Source organism: Zingiber officinale, chromosome 3A (assembly GCF_018446385.1).
Source record: "Zingiber officinale cultivar Zhangliang chromosome 3A, Zo_v1.1, whole genome shotgun sequence".
NCBI classification, from domain to species: domain Eukaryota; kingdom Viridiplantae; phylum Streptophyta; class Magnoliopsida; order Zingiberales; family Zingiberaceae; genus Zingiber; species Zingiber officinale.
This window is the reverse complement of record NC_055990.1, coordinates 136,353,680-136,369,856: the sequence shown is the minus strand read 5'-3', so window position 1 is coordinate 136,369,856 and position 16,177 is coordinate 136,353,680. Positions and strand designations below refer to the sequence as shown.

The 16,177-nt window shown below is 36.0% G+C and overlaps 1 pseudogene; it reads right to left on the bottom strand.

The window, feature by feature from the left end:
* Positions 1–159: 159 nt before the first annotated feature.
* LOC122052515 overlaps positions 160–16,177 on the bottom strand; it is a 31,082-nt pseudogene continuing 15,064 nt past the window's right edge.

The following is a 16,177-nucleotide window of genomic DNA, read 5'->3' as shown; positions in this document are numbered from 1 at the left end:
ATTGAATCACCATTGAAATCCATGGAGATCAAGAATTGAATAATTTGACTTATCGATACTAAGAGGAAGGATAGTGGATTGGAGAAGGATTAGGAATGTGCAGCTGTACCATCTATCCAATTAATTTGGCATCTAAGTTTTAAAAAAAAAACACCAACCTTGTTGGGTTATAGACTGCATTAACTAGATCAAATTAGATACCGTTGGAGAAATAAATGAAGTTCCTCAGGCTTTATCTTACATGATATTGGACGTTAAATAGATCTGTGAAGTGAAAAGAAAAGTAAAAAAAAACAATGATACAAACTACGCTGAACCAATTACTGGACAATAGTAGACGCTTCCTGCTGACCCAACTTTTTCTTCAGAATATCATACACCCTGTCCACTTTCACTGGATCAACTTTAAACAAACAATGGGCATCTGATTTATTGACAATGCTGCCCTTGAATATCTCTTGCACCAGTGTCTCTTGCATTTTGAGGTAGTGATTGGGCAGCAATCGGTTTTGACAGCACAGTTCTTGCTCCTGCAGGCCAAGAAGAAGGGGAAAAAAGTTAAAGAAAATCTATCAGAATTATGAAGCAAAGCATATTTTCTAATAATTTCCTTTTTTTCCCCACAAAACTCCGTAATGGGTTATTTAAGATCATCATCCCAACAGAACTGTATTCCATCATCAGACAACCATACTAAACTTCAAGAAGTTTGGTTTCTTTAAAAAGGAATAAAAGCTTAGCAGTTTCTGAAGTTTTCCCTGCTCATCATAATCCCAAATATCTTATTTACAAGTAAGCATCATTAAGATAGTCTTCAGCCTACACAAAACTAGCAAGAGCTATATCTAAAAGCAGTACATATTAACAAACAGATAAAATAAAGGCTAATGCACAAATAATAAATCAGGAAAGTAAATTCTTACGATCTCACTGAGCAATTCAGCCCCAGGGAGTCCGGTGATATCCCATTCATCAATGATCTCACAATAACTTGTCTGGCATTAGTTGAAGGTGAGTCTTTGCTACCGGTATCTAACCCAATGCCGCCTTTTACTTTGTGGTCATCATTCATGTTTCTCAGGCTTCCATCATTTTCCCCTTTTTCACGATTTAATGGACGGCTTGTTTTTTGCATTAGTTTACTCCCAGGAAGAACCTGAGAGTTTTTCCTGGAATTTTGTGCATTTGGCTCTGGCTCCCTCTTCCGCTTCTGTTCAGTGTACGATTTTGCTTCTGCCAATGTACGACATCCAGCAGATTGACATTCCTGTCAAACAGGCATGAGGTTTCAAGTCAAGTCACATGATGGTGCAAGTCACAGAAATCACAAATGTGCCCCCCTGTAGATTATTTCTACAACAAATCGTAATTGATGATCCACAATTAACAGGTAGTCAAGGGCTCTTCAGGATATCTAGGCATCAAAGAACCTTTTCAAACTAAGAAATCTTTATTTATATAACAATCACATAACTCAGCAATAGCATTGAGCCTTATGGTCCTATTCAACATCTTCTTGTTAATTGAAATCTATAAATAAATCTACAACTCGACTTAATTACAGAGAAGATTATACCTTAAGCTCTTGAATTCTTCTTCGAATTTTGCGCTCCTCAATAACACTCTTGACCAAGTCCTCATGATCTTCTTGAGAGAGAAAGCGCATAAAGACCTTGAAACTATTATATATGTCTTTGTCTTCATTAGAGATCTCCTTCTCTAATTGATTAGGATAAAGTAAATTCCTTTCTAGAATAAATTCCTTTCTTCGCTTCCTCTCATCAAGCCTATCAAAATGTTTTTAACACATCAGTCACATTTTTGCTAATTCGTAACAATAGTAATGCTATTCCACAAGTACTATAAAAATGCATACCAAAGATCATTTTAGCAACAACTTGGAAAGGATGACTGCCTTCAGTTCACATGGTACGGAATAGCATGCGTGCAAGTAAAATTATGCTGGAGAAACCAGTTCTAATAAAAATCTCGAGGCCACAATTAAAATTAAACTGTTCAGAGATCAAATCCTACCAATATTCAGGAAGCCAAAATTATATGTTCTAATCATGCAAGAAGAACAAACATCATCATCATCAAACCAAATTTGTTCCAACTACCTAAGGTCTAATACATAGATGTTATCCCTCAAATAAACTGTGCAAGGACTATATAAATAGATAACAAAATCAATTTTTATCAATTAAATCAATTTTTAGTACCTTTACTAAACAGATAACAAAATCAGCCATCATGTACATAATTTGGGATGGTAGTTAAATTCGTTAATTAAAATATCATTCTATGTCGATTGGTACATGCAAAATTTCTTGTTCAGCAAACTGACCATGATGTGGAATAGGCTGAACATGAAACTAGACTTTAGTGACACATCACGACAACAAAGGTGACTTCGCAAAACTTATGTGAAGTTTTGAGGTGGAGGTGATTTCACTCAAGGTTGGTATGGACTCCACACACGATTTGAAGCTTACACACATCGCAACAGCAGGTTCCATGCGAGATCTAGCAACAGAAACACCTTGCGCATAGTCAATGATAACAAAGAAAGTTTTGTTTGTTGTTCAAGACAATTAGCAATGGCTTTGCTCGTGGTCTACAAGACTTCGAAAACATGAACAAGTCATTTTCTTCCTCCAGTCCTTCCCATTCTCCTATTCTGCATCTATGCTTTAGCATTTGGCACTCCCACCAGCACCAACTCTAGGCACACCTCAAGCCAACTGGGGACTAAAACCTCCGCTTGGATCAAAACCTCAGCTCAGCTAAAGATTTCAAACCTTAATTAAATTTACGCTAAATTAGGTCAAAAGAACCATTCAGTAGAGATGTGACCTTTTCTAAAGAAATTTTTCTTAGTTTCATTTCCCTTCAAGGAAACACAAATCAGGGACCAGCTTTTATCTTCTTTTCCTCTACACTTGTCATTCAGTTCCCTCCACTTTACCGCCCTTGCAGAAACACAATGTTACTTCCACAGGTACTTTTTGTTAGTTAACATAGAAAGAGAATATCTCAAACCATTGCAAAGGCAAGAAGGAAGAGTATAAGGATCTGTTGGATTAGTCAGAGTTGTGTATGTATCGACCAGGTAACAAAGCAACATACACACGTCACACAAATAAGAAAAACTGGAGCTACAAAACAAGCAAAAGCTTTAATTATCTAACTAATGCATTTATCATTTATTTAACAAATAAGAAAAAACTTGTCCACATGTGAACTGTGTCCAACTAACAGAAGCACTTGGATATATTATACCCAATGCAGATGTTCAAAGGACACTGTCAGTGCATCACTAAAGGGCTGGCTGTACAAGCTTCCTGTGTTCCTATCTTTCTGAAATATATACCATCCTACTATTTAAAATAACACGCAAAAAGAAAGACACAATCTTGGTTGCCTCCATATCTTGATTTCCTTCTATGCTAAGCATGCAAAAGTCCTGACCTCACAAATCAATCATATGTAGTACATTTTCACAGGCAAAATTTTAAAGTAGTCGAAGTATTTTTTTACCATAGAACAGAAATTTAAGCAGAGATGTTAAATAACTGCTTAGCAAAAGCCAGTCACCCTTGATACACACAGGATTTGTCCAATATAAAATAAAACATACTGCAAATTTTTTGTAACTAACCTTGACAAATAAATACGTAGCATTCTCAGCTTCAATTCCCGTTCTATTTCCAAGTCATTTTCCTTAAACTCCATATCAGCCAATGCCTGCTCTGCATCATTGTCATATTCAGGATCAAATTCTTGCCTCTTTTGGTTATAGCCACTCTCAATGATTGTAGGACCTTCCTCTCCTGAATACTTGGGTTTTTTCACACCGACTGTCCTATCCGTATAAGACCCTGCCAAGCAAAAATGTCAAATAGGATTATCACATCTGAAAGTAGAAAAGCAAGAAAACAAAGCATTATGAATTAACAACTTGCATTTAACAAGAAAATCTGAAAATAATAGTCAGTGAGGCATGTATCTTTAAAGCATGAAGAATTAATTGATCATGCAGCAAGCAGAGTGGCATAGCAATGACAGTGTGATGGAAATAGACCCTTTTAAAAATAAATTGGTCAAATAAAATAAATCCAGCTCAGGTTCTAAATTTCTATTTTTTCTATTTTATTTATACTTGAGTCAAAATGCAAGTTTATTTTAATCCTAATATTATTATTTCTAAAGCTCCTAATCTAGTTTGCTTGCCTTGTGAGAGACCAAGTTGTTGTAAAACCCATATAAGAGACCCCATCACAGTGTTTATTCATTTAATCAATAATTTAAAGTTCTCTTTTCATATATTTTCCTCTCCCACTCTCATAGTATCATCAACTGAGGTGAAGGCATCCAGATCTATCCTGGTGTTGTCCAGTAAATACCCACACCATAGTCATGGTAGGAAAATAATGTATCTTAAAAGCGCCTATAGTAATGGGATAAGTAGAAAGGAACACTAAGCATTGGAGAAAACAAACTGATTGAATATTTTGCAAATATTTGATGATTAACCATACAGTAACAAAACGAGGACTTCAGAAGAAATTTGGTATGCTCATCCTGATATCAACCTTCCACTTTAGGTCCATCAGTATTATCCTTAAACTGTCCTGCGTTTGAAGCCATCTTACATGCACCTGAAGAAAGACAAGGAAATCAATCGATCATACAAGAGCTAGCTCTAACCTTGTATGTGAAACATTTTAGTGGCTAGTCATGTTCATCTCCAGAGCAACAAAGAACCAAGAAAACATCTGGCCACGAAACAGCAGAAAAAAAAAATACCAGAAGTTAAGTTTGAGGGTGACCGATTGACTGAACCATCACTTGAATCTTCAACCCTGTCATGCACGCATACATAGATGCAGACATTTTGATAAAGATCTTTAAATAAAGAAAGAAAAAAAATTGGTCCAAAGGCATACTTGACCCTTGCATGTGAAAATGGTGACTCGTCCTTGGGAATGACATCACCAAGCAATGAAGTGCCTACAATAACAAGCAATACTAACTAGTTAATTGATATAGTTGCTATTGGACCAGCACACTAAGTACAACTCAGTCAAAATGGATGATGGAGGCAATAAGGATGACAATGTGCACGTGCTTCGTACCCATTGAGACACCTGGCTGAAATCATGTTTGTCAAGATGGGTCAATACCAACATGGATTGTCCGAGTTGGATCAATATTGGCAACAGTATTGACCCAACTCAAAGGAAAAAAAACAAATGGCAACAGCCAATGTAATCTGTGTTAGATTATCTGAGAAGTTTAAAAAACTAGAGATTCAAAGAAACTTAAAGCAAGGCTTAAAATCTCGACTCATGCCGAGATTTCGGTCCTGGACTGAAATGATATAATTTTGGTACTGTATCATGTCGTGCTAGTATGATTTCAATATTTTTTTAATATAAAATATATAAACTAAAAATAAAAAATTGATCTAAATATTTAAAAAAATAAAAATAACTTTTTAAAAATATATATTGAATTAATAGGATAGTTTTATTAGAGTTTAATTAAGATTATTTAAATTATACCAACTATAGCTAGGAGTTGATTGAAATTATTAACGTAAGTTTTTTAATTAAAAGCACAGTTCCGCCTTCGTCTTTGGCTACTCCGCGCTGCCAGCGAACGCGAGGCCCACGCGAGCCCTCCGCTGAGGCCGCAAAGCCCATGCGTGGCCTCCACGGCAGTCGCGAGGCAACCGTGATCCCTTCGCAACGGTCGTGAGACCCTCGCAGTGGCTGCAAGGCCTCCGCGGGGGCCTCGAGGCCCATGCATGGTCTCCATGACGGTCGCGAGGCCTGCTTGTGGCCTCCGCAATGCGCACATAACACCTCCGTGGCTACGGTACTTCCGGCGTGCCGGTGCCAATTTTGATCAGCGAGTAGAACGAATTTTTTCGCCCTTGTCGAGCAACACAGCACGATATTTTAAACCTTGCCTCAATGATATTTTAGCTTTAAAGCTGGTTCAACTTCCACTACTTAATTGGCCGACATTGTCAAATGGAAGATCAAACTCCAAACAATTGTGAAAGAATAAGAACAAATTCTGAAGCTAGATTTCTCTTGTAATGGTGTGTTGAGATTCCAAGATTCACAGATTGTCCAATGTCTCATCCTATTAACAACAAACGTTTGAGAGAGACACCATTTAGACTTCGCAACACATGGATGTTTGTAGATCTTGATAGGTTGTATTGGTGTCATTACGTGAAGAGCAATATCATAGATTATGGCTCAATGTTTGGTGTGCTAGTAGATCAAGGCAAAATATTCACCTTTACATGGTGCTTTATTTGAACCCCAAATTAAAAAATGGAAATACATCACTAATAGCGCAGACTTCCAGAGTACTGAAAAAGGCATGACTCGATTTAGGTAGTAATCAATCGCTTCACCAAGTCAGCTCATATGTTGCCAATCCATAAATATGATTCGGTTGACTGGCCAAATTGTAGTGTAGATATCATCAGACTCCATGTGATTCCTCAAAGCATCATCTCAGATCATTAACCTCGTTTCAGTTTGAGGTTTTGCACTTTCCACCCATGGAGTTTGCAAAAGGCTTTGGGTACCATGCTTAGATTTTGCACTGTCTTCCATTCACAAATAGATTGTTGGCCAGAGTTCATTTTTTGGCTCTAGAGATGACTTCCTATATGTATGTGCATAGGAAAGAACTGGTGGTTGAGATGAGCGTCTATACCTAATGTAATTCGCATAAACAATAGTTACAGTCATATATTCAGATGGAACTATTAGAGACACTTTAAGAGAATACCAATAGAAAACTGGTGCTTTAGGACAAAGCTAGTGAGTGGCAATTGTGGGGTGCACAATAGATTTAAAAAGATACAAAATTAGTGCAAAGGATTATACAACCACAATTCACTGCCCAGAACCAACAGAAGAGCTATCCGGAGTAACATGTCAAAGGGTTAAGAGTTCTCTGATAGAGACCATTGCTTCCTGCATTTGTCCGCTGTGAAGGGGCGATGTGAGGAGATTCAGTCTCAAGAGAAAGTTCGCTCCCAAATTTATTTTATCAAGTTAAATCCTTGAGCAAGTTGGTCCACTATTCAGTCTGAAGACAAAGTTGGTTCCCAAATTTATTTGGTCTTTAAATCCTTGGGTGAGTTGGTCCAGCAGCCTTCTTGCTTGCTTTACCTTCTTTAAAGGGGGTGCATAGCGTCTTCCACGTGCCCATGCTATGAAATTACATGTTAGTTTTGACTCATTTTATAAAGCTCCGCAATGCGACCTAATTTTGATGCAAGTTATGAGGAGCATGGAACCAGAAACGAGAATGGCTTGTAGAAACAGAATCTGAAATTTGCAAATCGTGAAGGTCGAGTGGCAACACCCTTCATATCAGGAGGTCATTTGAGAGAGTGAGGATGACATACATATCAGATATCCTCATCTTAATGCTTCAATAACTAAAATACGTGTCAGATATCCTCATCTTTTTGCTTCAGTGACTAATTTTAGGGACCAAATTTTATTTGGCAGGTAGAATGTCATACCTGTTTGACTTAACCCAACCCAGATCCAAACCTATGAACACAAAATCTTCCCTTAACCTATTCCTTTTTCAACCACAAGAACAAAGGAAGAGGAACAAATCCATCCTCAACTTTTAAGTTCGCAAACCACTAGCGCCCTTCCACCTTTGCAGAACCATCGCCGGTTCTTCCCTTGTCCACAACTTTTCTCCTCTAACATCTCCTCTTTATCCACCTTCGTAAACCTTTTTCTCTTCTCCTTACAAATTGAACAATAAAGTCACTGCCTCTTCTAGCCATGTTGACATTCAGCAGCACTGTGTAATCTGAGCAGCTGGAGATAGTCATGTTCCTTCTAATTTATGTGAACAACAAGCAAACTCTCTCCCCTCGCACCTGAGCAACACCAACAATGAGCAAGTAGCCCAATTTTGAGCTGATCAATGGGCCAATGGCAATGCAGCACACCTCCCACATGAACCCCTTCTCTGATTGGGAACATGTGTCATTATAAGATAATGAGGATCTGCAACCATTAAGCCTATGGCTTTAGGGAGAGATCACAGAGTGGCCTCCTTAGGGTGACACAGAATCTTACCCACCTATTTGTCACAGCATGAGGGGTTTGCATAGGCAGACACATATAGAAATTTTGCCAGGATAACCTAGAATATGATAGGGCATTTACATCTATCTTTCATACTTGATTATTTTGTTGTCTATTATTTTCAGTTTCCTAGGAGACTCTCCTACTAGTTTTTTTTTTACTGAAAATCTAGTTTGTGTATCTAACTTCAGATTAACATGAGGCTAGTAGGGGCATCGAGTCAAGTTACAAGGTGCACTATTGCACTTTCTTGTCTAAGACATTACAGCTACCTAACTTGGAACATTTTGAGTTTTCTTGGGTTCTTCTTACTACCTTGGTCACTATGTATTTTCCTTGTTTATGCAAGTTTCTGCTAGTTTAGGACAATATATTTTGTTAAAGTATTACACATTTCCTTTAGTAATAAATCATTTTTGTATTAGTGAAGGTTTACTTGCATATTATTGCTATCGTAAACCTGAGATGTTGTGGAAATGTTCTACAAATGTTAACATGTGCTTATGTGGAACAGCTCTTTGATTGGCATGATGGTCATTTGTACTGCTACTATAGCAATTGTTCATAGCCATGGTGGAAGTGTGACAACCACTACATACATAAACAACTACCAATGTTTGGGATTCCCTCTATAAAGTAGCAAGGTTAACTTTATATCATTTTTGTGTCTCAATGGAAAACACCAATGTGTAAACATGATCGAACACAGCCATATATGCAAAGTAGCAAGCAAACAAATAACAAGGCTACGCAGAAATGTAGTGTAGATAAGATTTAGTTCAGATGAATGGAATAATTTGATTACAAACATTAAATAGCTTCAGTATATTAAGTTAGCTTCCTATTTCTTTACCTCATCATACAGGTGTATAAGAAAAAAAATGCTAAATGCACTGAGAATTCTGTAGGTACTAGTTACAGCACAATTATAATTTTGCATAAATTACAGATGGATCTCCTGCAACTAGAAAACAAATTATCATAAATGAAAATCAGAGACGGGAAGAGAGAAATGTATGAATACTAAGAACAAAGCAACATTTAAATGGACAAGTGACAACACTGTAAAAAAAATTTATTAGAATTGTAACAAAATCGTTGTATGAACCCAATTACTAGTTTAAATAATTGATTTATTCAGAGAAACCAAAACTAACCTTTCTTTCCCTCGACTTGTACTTTAGCCATAGCAAGGAGTTCCTTTCGATTCTTACCATTAACGTGAGACATATCCTGTAGTGGATTCCAACAACCAAGAAATGATAGACTTGAGATTGTAAAATGAGGACTGCAAAAGATTAAATAATGAAGAGTAAGCTGGTTATGGAAAGATACAATACTGGAAGAGGATAGCAAGGCGAGTTCAAGTATGATGTGGTATAATGGTCAATGCATTGTGCCTTGCTCTTTGTACCAACATGTTCAGCAACCTCAGCCCAGTTCCCAAGCCCATACATCTCAATCCCCTAAAGGTAACCACAAAGTTACTACTCAAGGTTTACACAAGGGCGAGACTGAAGTACAAAATATTTCTGATAGGAAAGGATGGGGAATACCTCTAAAAGCAGTATTTCCTCGTCCGCATTCCAATCTGGACAAATAAGAGGGAAAGACAAGTTGTCCTGCAGAAAAATCAGTATTAGCCCAGGGATGTAACTAAAAAGTGAAAACTCCATTTTAGTAGAGAGACCATAAATAAAAGTAAGCACTAAGGAAATTAGAAGATGCATTCCAATCTGGATTCTTCCCTAAGAAATTAAAATTCCTGATAAGGAGCAATTACTTAATAAAATCCAGAAATCTAAATGGTATTCCAAATTTGACATGAAATCTGATTTTTGACAAGTTAAGATGCATCCTGAGTCTATTTCCTCGACTGCATTCTCTTGTCCAGAAGGACATTTTGAATAGTTAGTTATGTCATTTGGACTTAAAATAGCACCTCAAATTTTCCAAAGAAAAATGGATAATATTTTCCGACCTGTTACTTCCTTGTGTTTATATTGATGATATTCTCATTTTTTCCAGACAAAAGAAGAACACTTTGCTCACTTACATATGATTTTTAACCTATTGGAAAAACATGGGTTAATTGTTTCAAAGAAAAAGATGAAACTTGTCATACCATACATTGAATTCCTAGGAAGTCTTATTGGTCAAGGCAAAATAACATTGCAACCACACATCACTAGTAAACTCTTAGGATTTCCAGACAAATTGGAGGATATTAAAACTTTGAGATCATTTTTAGGACTTCTAAATTGTGCATGCCCATATATAAAGAATGTTGGCAAAATTAGCGGTCCTCTATATAATAAAACATCTCTAACAAGACAAAGATACTTCAATCAGCAAGACATAGACTTGGTAAGACAAATCAAACTTATGGTACAACATCCTCAGTTAACACTTCCCTTAGATTCAGACTATCTAGTCATAAAAATTGATGGTTGTCAATCGGGATGGGGCGGAGCCCTATTCAGTAAAAGATCTATGACCCAAAAATCTCTGAAAACCTTTGCCGCTATGCTTCAGACAAATATAAAGAAAAAGGAAGATTAACCTCCTTAGACTTTGAACTACTAGCGGTCGTCTACTGTTTAGAAGCTTTTATGCTATTTATCTACAGTAAATCTAAAATTACAATTAGAACAGATTGTGAGGCCATAGTAAAATATAGCCAACAGACAAAGAAAGCAAGAAAAGGCCTTGGTTCTAAACGTTGGATAAAATTCACTGATGTCATCCTCAATAAGGGTTTACATATTCATTGGGAACATATTAAAGGAACGAATAGTTCTTTAGCTGATACTTTGTCTAGATTACTTATTTAACTTCTTTCCTCTTTCAGAATGGACCAGATAAAGAAGGTACATACTTATGGTTATTCCAAGACTATAAAATTTGGTATTCATGATTTATCGCTATACACAAGAAACGAAGATACATTCCAATTCGCATTACGATTGCAATTAGATGCTATACAACAATGTTTGATTGATAATATATGGCATCTTCCTACTTCACCAGGCATAGCCAGCAATAAAATAGCAGTGATTAATGCAGAAATCGTTGGGAAAGAAATTTTCTTGTTATGCTATTCTCGCAGGAAAGAAAATATATACAATTCCTAAAATTAAGTGGTGGAAGTTAAAGGATGGGAAGCAACATATATTTAAGGAGAAGATAGAAATACAAGCATTAGGTGAAATATATGATGACTCTAATACAAAATGGGATAAGATGGTATCAAAGTTAAAAATAGTAGCTAAGAGTGTCCTCGGTGAGTCAAAGGGGCATGCACCGCTAAGTAAAGAATCTTGGTGGTGGAATGAGAAAGTACAAGAGAAAGTGAAGGAAAAACGAATAGCTTATAAGAAATTATATATTTGTAAGAATGAGGAAAACTTAAAAAAATATACAATTGCCAAGAAAGAAACTAAGAAAGTGGTGAGTGAAGCAAAAAATGAAACTTTTGAACGGTTATATCAAAAATTGGATACAAAAGAAGGGGAAAGAGACCATTTATAGAATAGCTAAAGTGAGAGAAAGAAAAACAAGAGATCTTAGTCAAATAAAATGTATTAAAGATGAATGTAATAGGGTATTAGTAAGCGATGGAGAAATAAAAGAGCGGTGGAAGAGGTATTTTCATCAACTTTTTAATGAAGGTTTAGGAGACCAACTTAACTTGGGTAATTTAATTAGGTCAAATGAGCATCGAAATTTTAATTTTTATCGTAAAATTCAAACTTCAGAAGTAAAACAAACTTTAAATGAGATGCACAATGGAAAAGTCGTTGGACCAGATGATATTCCGATAGAGGTGTGGAAGTGCTTAGGGAAACAAGGTATTGAATGGCTTACAAAATTATTTAACATGATATTGAAAACGAAAAAAATGTCTGATCAATGGAGGATAAATACTCTAGTTCCCTTATATAAGAATAAGGGAGACGTACGAAATTGTGCAAACTATAGGGGTATTAAACTAATGAGTCATACTATGAAACTTTGGGAAAAAGTAATAGAAAAAAGATTAAGGAAGGAGACCACGACGAAAATCAATTTGGGTTTATGCTTGGAAGGTAATATAAGCTATACATCTTCTTAAACAATTAATTGAAAAATATCGGGAGCAAAACAAGATCTACACGTGGTATTCATTGACTTAGAAAAAGTGTATGATAGAAAAGAGAAATTATATGGCGAATTTTAGAAAAGAGAGGTGTTAGCGTAATATATTGAACTAATTAAGGATATATACGAGGATGTAACGACTAAAGACTAAAGTATTTTCCATAAAGATAGAGTTACATCAAGGATCGACTCTATCTTTTACACTAATTATGGATGAACTCACTTCCAGTACCGTGATGCATGTTGTTTGTGGATGATATTATTTTGGTAGATGAGACACGTGAAGGAGTAAATGCTAAGCTAGAATCTTGGAGGAAAACACTAGAAGGAAAGGTTTTAAGCTTAGTAGATTAAAGAGAATATATGGAATTTAAGTTTAGATATTAGAAGTAATGAAACAATTGTTAAGATAGGAGAGGATGAGTTGCTCGGAAAGATTTAAATATTTAGGATCATTTCTACAAAATGATGGAGGATTGAGAGATGTCTTACATGAATCTGGCGGGAGGGTGAAATGGAGGGGAGCGTCGAGTGTTTTATGTGATAGTAAAGTACCTCTTAAACTTAAAGGTAAGTTCTATAAAACCAGAGTTCTTTTGGGCTATGACTCGAGCACACGAGCAGAAGATGAGAGTTGCAGAGATGAGGATGTTAAAGTGGATGTGTGGACATACAAAGATGGACAAAATAAGAAATGAGAGCATTAGAGAGAAAGTCGGAGTTGCATCTATTGAGGGAAAACTCCGAGAGACACGTTTAAGATGGTACGGACATATACTTAGACGACCAATAAATGCTCTAGTTAGGCGATGTGAAACTATGATAAATATGCATATCAAACGAGGAAGAGGAAGACCAAAAAAGACTTGGTTAGCAACAATAAAACAAGATAAAATATATTTAAATATAGATGATGATATAATAGGAGATAGAGCTCAATGGCGTAAAAGGATTCATACAGCCGATCCCACCTAGTGGGAAAAGGCTTGGTTGTTGTTGTTGTTGTTGTTATGCTATTCTCGCAGAAACTTATGCAGGTCTTTATGCCCACTGGGATGAAGTTAAACCTCTTCTCTCAGACGAAGACAAAGTACCTTACAAGGGTTTTTACTCTTTAGATGAAGCCTATGATTTACTTAGAGAAAAATTGGGGCCAAACTTTACAATTAGCCCTTCACTTCAGAATTACAGTCAAATACAAGCAGATAAAACTTACTTAATGGTAGCAACCACTTCTGAAATACCTACCCGAAGAGATACGGATGTACTATCTGTACCTACAAGGCCAATGACTTATCAATCTATGAAAATACTTCAGACTAACACTGGCCAACACAATAGTCTAGTTGTTGGTTGCTATTCGGAATATCGTACCGGTTCCCCTGTACAAAAATTTTGTACAAGTCCTGAACATTTCCTAACAACCTATTGTGTTATTTAGAAATTAAATTTGGAATCGCAAACAGAATTTAACATTATTGATTCTAAATTCAATTTATCTATTCTTAGAGGTATGGACTTGGATTGCAAACGATGCTTAACATTATTGATTCAAATCCACCTATGTTACAAATTTGATTAAATATTTATTTCAAAGATCGGCTTCCAGGTTAAACATGGCGAGGCACTAGGCTTCTTGGTTATGGGAGCATCCACCACTTCCTAGACAAAGTCTTTCACGAAATTCAATATTTAATCTCCTTATAGTAACCCTAGATTTAACCAATAAGAACAATCGAATCACAAGATCGAAAAACAAAAGAAACACAAATTCGAATCATAAATTCGAAACCTAGAATCGTTAGCCTCTTGTGTTTGGTATTTCAAGATCTAAACAAAAAAATGAACTAGTTATGATGATGAAATTAATAACTAGTTATACCTTTTGTAGCTTATAGACCTTACGATCTTTTGTCGTATTCCTCTTCTTATCTCGAACGTCGTGTGGGCGACGATCTACCGAGACGAGAATCCACCCAAGCCTCCTTCTTCTTACGAGTTTCGGCCACCACCACAAGCTCTAAAGGATGCTAAGAAACAATGTCTCCTATCTCTCCTTCCTCTAACAAGATCCGGCCACCTTGAACTCCTTGAGATGAGATGCCACCGGCCACCAAGGAAGAAGAATATGAGGAAGAAGAGGGATGAGGGTCGGCCACCACCAAGGAAGAGAAGAGAAGAATAATAGAAGTATTGTTATAAGGTGAGGCACCTCTACCCTCTCTTTTATATTCCTTAGTTTTGGCAAATAAGGAAAGTTTTAATAAAACTTCCTTATTTTCCTTGCCAATGAAAGGAAAATTTAATTAAAATCTCCTTTTATTCTTTTAATGGTCGGTCACCTTAAATCCTCCAAACAAGGAAAGTTTTAAATAGAAAATTAAAACTTCCTAATTTGTTTCCGGAAATTTTTAAAATAAAAATTTCTCTTTAAAAAAATCCCTTCATGATTGGTTATAAAAGGAAACTTTTATAAATTAAAATCTCTCTATTAAAATATGTGGATGATTACAAAAAGGAAAGTTTTCTCCAAAATTAAAATCTTCCTTTTAACTACAAATAAGGAAAGATATCAAACCTTTCTCTTAATCTTTTGTAGAAACTATAAAAAGAAAAATTTAATTTTTAAAACTCTCTTTTAAATCATGGCTTCTACATAAGGAAAGATTTTTTTTATAAAATAAAATCCCCTTTTATTTTTATTGTGGTCGACCACCTTAACTTGGGTTCCAAGCTAGGGTCGGCCACCACTTGATCCATCCACGGCTTATCTTGGCCGGCCCTTGCTTGGGCTCCAAGCTTGGCTTGGCCGGCCACCTATGGATGGGTAAGAAGGTGGGTTTAGGTGGGCATAAAACTTTATAAATAAGAGGCTACGACAAGGACCGAGAGGAGGAATTGATTTTGGTCTCCCGATAAACTTGAGCTTCCCGTGTTCGCCTCGAACACCCAACTCGAGTTCATCAATAATATCTCATTCCACTAAAGAGTTATTATTGCACTACCGCAGCAATCTCATATTACTATATGGGTTCCTTCTTATCATGAGTGTATTAGTCTCCCTGTGTTTAAGATATTGAATGTCACTAATTAAATGAGTTACTCACAACTCACTTAATTAATATCTAGCTCCAAGAGTAGTACCACTCAACATTATCGTCATGTCAAACTAAGTCCGCCTGCAGGGTTTACATGACAATCCTTATGAGCTCCTCAAGGGGACATCATCAACCTAGATTACTAGGACACAGTTTTATTCTATAATCAACAACACACCATATAAATAATATTATTTCCCAACTTATCGGGTCTATTGATTTATCGAACTAAATCGCACCCTTTGATAAATTAAAGAAATAAATATTAAGTATATGTGCTTATTATTATATCATGATTAAGAGTACACACTTCCATAATAACAGAAGTATTGTTCTTTTACATAATCAGTATAAAAAGAAACTACCTCAAATGGTCCTGCTCAATACACTCAGAGTGTACTAGTGTAATTTTATAGTCAAGATAAACTAATACCAAATTACACTACGACTATTCCAATGGTTTGTTCCTATCCATCTTAGTCGTGAGCTACTATTTATAATTAAGGAACTGATAACATGATCTTCTGTGTGTGACACCACACATCATGTTATCTACAATATAAATTAATTGAACAACTACACTTAGCATATAAATGTAGACATTTGACCAGTGTGATTCTTTATTTCAAAATAAATGTTTACAAAAAACTAAGTTTTTAGTATACACACTAGTATCTATCAAGGCATTACCAACAGACTTACGTACCTACATCACTACTTTGGGAGAAGCCTCTAGTTACAAATTGTTCTTAGAACTTGAAGAAGTACTTAATTGGTTTCATCAAAACC